The following is a 9,631-nucleotide window of genomic DNA, read 5'->3' as shown; positions in this document are numbered from 1 at the left end:
GGATTACAGTTTAGGTTTTAAATTTAACACTACAATTTATACATTTTAACTATTTACAAAATAATCTTTGAATTTTGTCTTAAATTTAATTCAAATTTCGATATAAGTTAACCCCTTTACGTTTTATTTAAACTAACAATCTGAAGTATGTTATACAAACTATTCAAAAGTTTAGATTTGAAAATGACAATAATTGGCATAGACAAAACTGCACAAACGGCCCCTGTGGTTAGCAGGAAATTGCCACTTCGGTCCAAAAATGTTTGGACTAACACCAGAGGTCCAAACTTTTCATTTTGTTGTGAGTTTGGTCCAAAGTATTTTGAAAATATATAAAATGACAGATTTGCCCTTGGTGTTTTCTTTTTTTAGTTTCTTTATTAAGTTTATATATATAAATAAATAATAAAGAAAATATAAACACCCCTCCACACCCCTCCTTTGTTATATGATTTTTTGTTTCTGTAAACACTCACTTGAAGTTGTCGTCGATCAAAGCATAACCACCATCACCAAAACCCACCGCCGGTGGCATCACCACCACCACCTGAAGCCGATTGAAGGGAGACGAAGAGATACATTTAGAGAGGAAGAGAGACAGAAGTAGATCGGAGCTAGAAATTCGAGAAGACGAAGGACTCCCCTTATCTCTCTCTCTCACTATGTCATTGAAGTTTGGTGAACAGATCTGGGAAACGGAGATGATGATGGGTGACGGTTGCGTAGGGAGGTCTCCGGTGGTGAATGTCACCTGCCTGAAAACCTCGACGAAGATGAAGATAGTGGCGGTGGTGAAAGTCTCCATAGCTTGAAGCCAAAAACAGAAGTGAGAAGGGCAGTGACCTAGGGTTTTGACTAAATGATTTTTAGATCAGAGGGTTCATCTCCACTGCGGCCAAAGATTTGCAAACGTAAAGCCACCTCTATCGCTGAAGATTTGTCCATCTTCATCGGGGGGACCACTGCCGACCCCAATGCCGCCAGCGATTAGGGTTTTCAGCAAATTGTCGGAGACGCTAGCTTGTTGTGACGATAATGACATCTCTAGGTGTTTTGCGAAGAGGTACAACTCCGCTGAAACAATGGTTTTTTGAGGAAGAAGATCAGAGAGAGACAAAGAGACAAAGAGATCCATATATGCGAAGAAGATGAGGTGCAACTTCGCCTATAATTATCTTATGCATTCCACACTCTATATGATTGTTCTTATGGGATTAAATCTCTAGTTGTTCTTGATTTTGAGGTTGTAGATTAAAAATGTAATGTTTTATTTTACAGATCAGGAAAAATATGAATGTATTCATCAGATAATGATTGTAGTTCTTGAGTTTCAATTTATGTTGTTGTAGTGTTGGTGGGGATCGATGGCAGTAGCGGTTATCAGTGACCAACGGCGGTGGTAGCATTGGTTTTGATGGCGGACGGTGGTGGTGATAACATAACCGGTAGTGGTATGAGAGAGAGGGGGAGGGTGGGGTAAGGATTGGGGTAGGAGTTTCTCTTTTGTTTTATTTTTAATTATGAAAATGGTAAAATATATTTAAATAGATAAATAAAAACTGAAAAAGAAAAAAAAGTAAGGATAAAATTGTCATTATAGAAAAGTCCAAAGGAAATTGGACCAAACCCGCAACAAAATGAAAAGTTTGGACCTCTGGTTCTAGTCCAAACATTTTTGGACCAAAGTGGTAATTTTCAGCTAACCACAGGGACCATTTGTGCAGTTTTTCCATTGACATACAGTATAATCAAAAGTAATAAATTAAGTATAATATATTTAAATTTAAAGACACAATTTTATAAATTGAAGTAAAATATGTTATTTTAATCATGGTTGTCAAAATCACGATCCTGATCGTAGGATCGTACCATCCTACGATCGTATGAATGAAAAACAATTTGTATTGTAAACGGATCGTATTTGGGGTAGGATCGTAAAATCGTAGGTAGGATTGTAGGATCGAGATCCAATCCGATCCTACCTTCCTTTGATTTTTTTTTTGCCCAATGAAATTTATTTTTACCACCTAATGTCTTTTACCCATTACCAATTTACAATTTATCATTTTTTTTTTTGTGACTTATGACTAATATTTTGACGTTTTTTAACTTTTAAACGCAAAATTAAATGTTCGAAATAATATTTATGTTTAAAAATTATAAATTAAATTATGTTTTATTTTGTGGGTTCTTAGTAGGGGTGTGCAAAAAACCGCATAAACCGCCCACACCGCACCGCATAATGCGGTTTAAAATTTCGCAGTGCGGTTTTCGGTTCGTAATTTTGTCAAACCACACTATGCGGTGCGGTTTGCGGTTTATAGTTACCAACCGCGGTTCAAACCGCACCGCATCGTGTGTGTGTGTATATATATATATATATATATATATATATATATATATATATATATATATATATATATATATATATATATCAAAGTTTCCAATCACCAAATACTTCATACTATCCAATAACTTTATTTTATATCACGATGGTTAAATATGGTAATTAAAGACTTAAAACACTATGATATCAAATTTCATACCTCATAACAACTTAGCAAAACATTACGTGGTTTTTTTGTTTGCAATATATGTGCCTTTTAAAGGGTATGCAATATAATTAATAGATTTTGAAAGTGTTTAAATGCAATGAATAACAACCAAAGTTATAAATTGAAACAACGTATCAAACCGCATAAACCGCCCACATGAAACCGCACCGCATAATGCGGTTTAGAGCTTTTATGGTGCGATTTGCGGTTTCCAAAAAACTCAAACCACATGTACGGTGCGGTTTGCGGTTTCAACTCTAAACCGCACCAAACCGCACCGTGAACACCCCTAGTTCTTAGGATCCCGATTCTGATCTTGCAAACCAAAAAACGATTATACGTAAGATCCTGATCTTGACAATCTTGATTTTAATATTGAGTTCTAGCTAATTTAGGATTATTATTTAGGTTTTGCATTTGTTTAACATTATTAACCAGTTTATGATGATAATTATGCATTTAAAACTATAATTTATAACTTAACTATTTCCAAAATAATCTTTGCATTTTCTATAAGTTCAATTGATATTTTGATCCGAATTAACCCTTTAACATTACAATTATTACAAATATAGTTAGTAGGAAAAAAATAGTTAATTTGCGATTACAGTTAAGGTTTTGAATTTAACACTACAATTTATAACTTTTAATTATTTATAAAATAATCTTTGAATTTTCTTTTAAATTTAATTCAAATTTTGATTTAAGTTAACCCTTTAAAGATTTATTTAAGCTAACAATTTGACGTATTTTATACAAACTATTCAAAAGTTCTGAATTTAAAATGACAATAGTTCGCATGGAATATATCCAAACTAATAAATTAAGTATGATATATTTAAAGTTATAGACATAATTTTATAAATAAAAGTAAAAAACTATTATTTTAATATTGAATCTTAGTTAATTTAGGATTGTTATTCAGGTTTTACACATATTTGACATTATTACCCAATTTATAAACATAATTAGAAAGAAATGGAAAATCCGCATGGGTTTCAAATGAACTAGGCAAATGCCCATGTATTGCACATAATACAATAATATATTTGAAATCTTTACAAGTCTATGTTTTTTAAATATATCAATGACGTTATTGTTAGCTCTTATATAATAAATCTTACAATAAGTTTGTATAAACATTATTTGTTTTGAATTATATGATAATATAGACATCCTTTAAAATTCTATAATCACAATTGTCTCAGTGGCCTCTACCTGCAAGTTACTCAGGAATAAAATTAAATATAATATATGATTTAATGATATTTATTATTGTTGTTATGATTGATTAATTTTAAAAACTTTATTTGTTGGAGATTTTAATTTCTATCATTGTAATTATTTAAAACATCAAAAATTGTTTTTGTTTTTAAAAGTAACAACATAATTTTCGTATATAATATTACTTTCAACTATTATTGTTGTAAGTTATTTAAAATAACCAATTTGGAAACTCTTAATTGTTTTAATTTAGATATTCATCAAATAAATTTTTTAAAAACTTATTTGATGAATATTGTTGGTTTCTTTGATTGTAATTATTTAAAACAACAAACAGTGTTTTTTTGTTTTGAAAGATAACATTATAATTTTTTTTTGAGTAAATTACACGAATGCTCCCTATGCTTTATAGTAATTTGCACGTTTGGTCCATAACTTAATTTTTTAACTCGGAAGGTCCCTACTGTTTGTTTTTGTTACGCGCTTGGTCCCTGTCTTACCTAAAAGACTATTTTGTCCTTGATTTTTTAATTTATTTAAATAAACACACCCCCTTCACCTTACCTTACCTACCTCACCATTTTTCTCTATTTAAATGATAGTCTTTCTAAGTAAGATCGGGATCACGCGCGTAACAAAAACAAATTGTAGGGACCAAGCGTATAACAAAAACAAACAGTAAAGACCTTCGGAGTTAAAAAAACAAGTTAGGGACCAAGCGTGCAAGTTACGCCAAACCATAGGGACCATTCGTGTAATTTACTCTTTTTTATAAAATATTACTTTTAACTATTCTTATTATAAGTTATTTTTAAGCTACATATTTGAAAATTCTGAGTGATCATAAAAAATAGTTTTTTCGATTTTTTTGTTAATTTAGGATTATAATTTAGGTTTAACACTATAATTTATAATTTTTAACTATTTATAAAATTGTCTCTCGATTTTTTCAAGTATAATTGAAATTTTGATATAAGTTAACCATTTAACATAATATTGAAATCAATAATTTAAATATTTTGCATATAATCATAAATCATACAATAGTTGTGACTTTAAAATGTGTAACATCCCAAAAATCAGAGTAAAATTTTCATTTTTCCAAAACAACCCAAGACAATATTTGTTTACAAAGACATTGTTTCAAAAGTATAATTCATAAATCATTGTATCCTACAATCCAATAAAATAAAATCTGAAGGATGTGCACGATCATGCCTTCGCTTTGCTACAATCATCTGAAGTACCTGAAACAATAAACTGAGACTGTAAGCACGAAGCTTAGTGAGTTCCCCCAAAATACCACTATACAAACATACAACATATACAATACTACATGTTGGGTCCACAACCTCCCGGTTGGATTAACCCGTCCCACAATCTCTCGGTTGGATTGCCCTGCATATACAGTACTGGGTCCACAACCTCCCGGTTAGATTGCCTTGCATATAATGTATTGGGTCCACAACTTCCTAGTTGGATTACCCTGACCCACAACCTCCCGATTGGATTGCCCTAGTCTGTTAACTAACATCACAAAGCAGTAGTCTCAACCCCAATGTAAATTTTCGACATATAACAGATAATATACAAATTTAGTAGATAGACGACCATTTTACCCCTAGTCTAACTTGGTCCATATCTAAGGCCCAAAACTATCAATCCATAAATATCCATCAATGGCCCAATTATCCAAATTGGGCCCAAACCCTTACATGGGCCTTTTCCCAAAGGCCAATTCATTTTCTGGACCAATGATTTTCCGATGGCCCAAAGGTCCAAGCCTATTGGGCCCAATGAAGGCCTTACAACATTAGGCTCACTAAGGTCCAATTCATCATCCAATGCCCATTAGGGCAAGCCCAACAAGGAAAGCCCAACCAGAAGTCCATTACTCTAAAATCCTTAGTCCAGTATGAGCCCAAACCAAAAAGACAAGTCCAATACCAAGCTATCCCACAATCTTAAAGTCCAAAAATTGAACAGGGGATGCTCACGTCGTGAGCTCTTCATGCTCATTTCGTGAGGTTGTTGTTTCCATCTAGGAACTTCCTCGAATACGTACTCACGTCGTGAGTCCAAATCTGACCAAAAATGAGCATTAAGCCCTTAATCCATTAAGCCTTACCGTGGGATAGTCTAGAGGGTCTTCTTTGACCCCAAGGACTACAAAATCGAAGCTTTTCAGTCACATATGTCCAATACATGGCTTAAATACCAACGTGGGTGAAAATGAAGTAAAAAGGTCCAAGACTCAAACTTGGAGTCCAAAACGATGACTAAAATCCAGATTTGAGACTTATAAGGCTTAAGGTACCACCATGATCCATAAAGTTGCCAATTTTATGTATTCCATGCATGATAACCAAAATTACAAGTCATAAAAATGCATGGACACTTAGATCTAGCAAGAAAGGAAAGGAAAGGCATGAACTTGAAGACTTACAAAGGTCTAAACGCTCCACAACTAGCTGATGATGAAGCCAAGAAGCTAACCAATGCACCACCAATGATCTTCTTCTGCTTAATGAGCTTCAAAACCTGCAAAATCTCTCGAATAACACCAATATGACCAAGAACTTCAATGGGGGCTGAGATTATGGTTTCCAGAGGTCTTGGGAGTGAAAGAGGCTGAGGAGGACCAACCCTAATCATCTCATACCTTTAAATACCCGAAATTAGGGTTTTAGTGCATCAGACGCCCCTCACATCATGAGCACTTAATGCTCACGTCATAAGCCTTAAATGTACTTGGTCAACAAGCCAATGATCACTCACCCGAACCACTCCAACTTCAAATGGCTATAACTTCTTCGTTTCAACTCCGTTTTTGACATTCTTTATATCCACGAAAAGATGGCGAAAAGCTCTACACATATATCTACTCATCTTCACCTCAAAACCCTCTGAACTAAAATCCAAAATTCATAAAGAGCTCAAACTCCCACTTTACCAATATACCCCTTAGCTCCAATGCACTACCCAAACTCCTAGATTACCTCCAATACATTATTTGTACCTAAACGGTTCTAGATTTATCTTTTCCAAAGGCCCTAAGCCTAATGATAACCCATCTTCAGGCCACAGTCCCGAATTAGGAAAGCGATTCGGAACAGGGCGTTACAAATAGACTGAAAAACACACTCATGACCCTTGCCACACTTTCCACAAGTGCGACCCTTTTGTCCCCAGAACATGAATCAACAGGCTTGAACCACTTCACTATCGGTTATGACTGAATGAGAGCTTGCCGCCACTCCCTTGTTTGAATCTCCATCGCGATGTATCGCCTCCTCGTACCATCCTAAAGCTTGACGAGGGTGCCATAAGATTTGGGTGGAGATGAACTGTTGGATATCCATCTTGAGCATGTTCAAAAGTACGAAGTCATTTGAGCCTACTCTGAGGCAACAAACTCTTGGCAGCAAAGATCCATCTTTGTAAACATCTTGATGATCTCTGTCATTGTCTCATTTGTCTCTCTCAGATCCAGGTACTCCTGATCTAATATATCCCTCTCCTCTAGGGGAACATATCTCAAATAGAACATCTCCGAGAACTACTCCTAAGTAACAGCAGCCCTCTGCTCAGGAGTGTACAAACCGGTCACCAATCTCCACTAATCCTTCGCCCTAAACTAGAGAAGGTTCAGGGCGCACTTGACCTTTTGTCATCCAAGGAAGAACATGTGAAGAAAAAACCCTTCAAATCAGACAACCACCTCATAGCCATTATCGGGTCCTTGAACCCATCAAACTGTGGGGGCTTCGTGTGATCGAAGACCCAATATTGAAATGATCTCTCACCTCGAATCCCTACAAGAACAATAGTCACGGTAGCTGCAGCAGCAACAACTTCAGTTAGAGCAGCATAGCAATCATCAAATAGATCAATCATAAAGGTCTTGATAGACCCAAATAGCTTTGGAATAGAGCTCTAGACAGCAATAACTACCTTAGTAGTGATAAACTCGGGGATGTCATCATCTTTCAATCTCGGCCTATCTTGGCCACCAGCTCCAGAAGCAGAACCTCTTGTCACCACCATACTGCAAATAAACCAATATATCCATCAGAAAGGTCACAATTCATACTGGTATAACCATCATGAAAAGACTAACCCTCATGGTTTGTGACTTCTTTGCTACCCGTATGGGTCCTGTGCTTTCAATGTTACAAGCCCATACAACCTTCCACAACTACCCATATTTGTCTCAATGGACCATCACAAACTGCTCGAAAACAAATGTACAACTAGAGTACATATAAATTTTGTCTTTATTCTCAAGAAAGTGGCAAATCCTTCTTCAATTGTCCTGCTACAGCGACATACTCACTTATGAAACTCTGAACAACCCTGCAGCCACTTGTGCATGCTAATAATACATAATGTTGGATCCTATAGAAAGTCAACTACTTGATTCTACCCTAATCCATTCATCAGACAATAATATGAAATAAGGCTAAATCAACAATTCTCAGGCTATAGAACTTTAGTTATGTACAACTATGATTCATATAATAAGCAAATACATTAATGATGTCAATTCCATCTAACATACAAGAGGTCCTCCTAGGTTATTTGACATCATACATCAGGAAATTCAATCATGAAATCCCTGAAGATCCCTAGCCTACCACTAGCATGCAGTTCTATCATAATCATCAATAACAAATAACAGTGTGGGTAACTAGGGGTATACTTTCTTGCTCTGGATGATCTTACATATCTCATACTTCCTTGGTAACTTTTGAATATAACTTTTAAAAATCTTTTTGAAAACTTCTATAGATCCTGAATTTGAGTCTGGATTCGGACGAATGTTCATTCAATTATCTCAAACTAGGGCTCTAATACAAACTTGCAGCATCATAAATATTAGAGTAAAATTTTCAATATCTCAAAACCAATCCAAAGATGATAATTATTTACAAGTCATTATTTCCAAGAGTAATAATCAAATCAGAGTATCCCAATAATCTGAAATCATAAAAATCAAGAGAATGTGCACTATCACGCCTTTAGTTTCCCATGATCATCTGAAATATCTGAAATAATAAAGTGAGACAGTAAGCCAAATCTTAGTGTTTTCCCCTAAAGTACCACACAAACAACCATACAGACAACAATATACTTACACAAGCCTTTCAGCATGATTGGATTGCCTTACATGCCTACAAACAATTAGGACCACTCTTAGAGCCTTCAACATGATTGGACCGATACACCAAGCCTTCAGCCTATCTGGACTGCTCTCCGAGCCTTCGGCCTGATTCAACAGCCTCGTAGGCCTTCAGTCTATCCGGACCGCCCAGGGTATCTTCGCCTTCAGCACGACTTGGTCCGCCTCAACCCAACAAACCATAACATGTCGATATCTACAACAACAGTTATAATCAAAAGCACAGGTAGTCCTACAGATCTGCCAGCCTAACACACAGCCAACAATATAAATAATCATGCAGATCTACCAGTCTAATCTCATAACTCATGTACAAATGCTCTCATCATAACATTATATGGAAAACCAGGATATCTAATCCAATGGGCCAACATTCGTGCCTTTAACCCACAAGTACAGTAAGGAAAACACACCTTTCAGTCCGGAAAGATAGCTGAACATGACACTGCTCCGAATATCAGCGCTACAAGTCCCCTATACATCAATTGGTGACAATATCAACTAAAACTAAAAATACCCTTAGGTCAAACTTGTTTAAATCCTGGTCAAAGTCAAAATTCAAAGAAATCGACTAAGTCAACTAAGCTGAGTACGCCCAGCGTACTAGGGTCTTGACCAAAATATGGGTTGTTGATTATGTATGCGTAGCGTATCATAGCATATGCCCAGC

The sequence above is a fragment of the Lactuca serriola genome, chromosome 1 (assembly GCF_051521515.1).
Source record: "Lactuca serriola cultivar US96UC23 chromosome 1, Lser_US96UC23_V15, whole genome shotgun sequence".
In the NCBI taxonomy this organism is placed as follows: domain Eukaryota; kingdom Viridiplantae; phylum Streptophyta; class Magnoliopsida; order Asterales; family Asteraceae; genus Lactuca; species Lactuca serriola.
Note: the sequence above shows the minus strand (reverse complement) of the source record.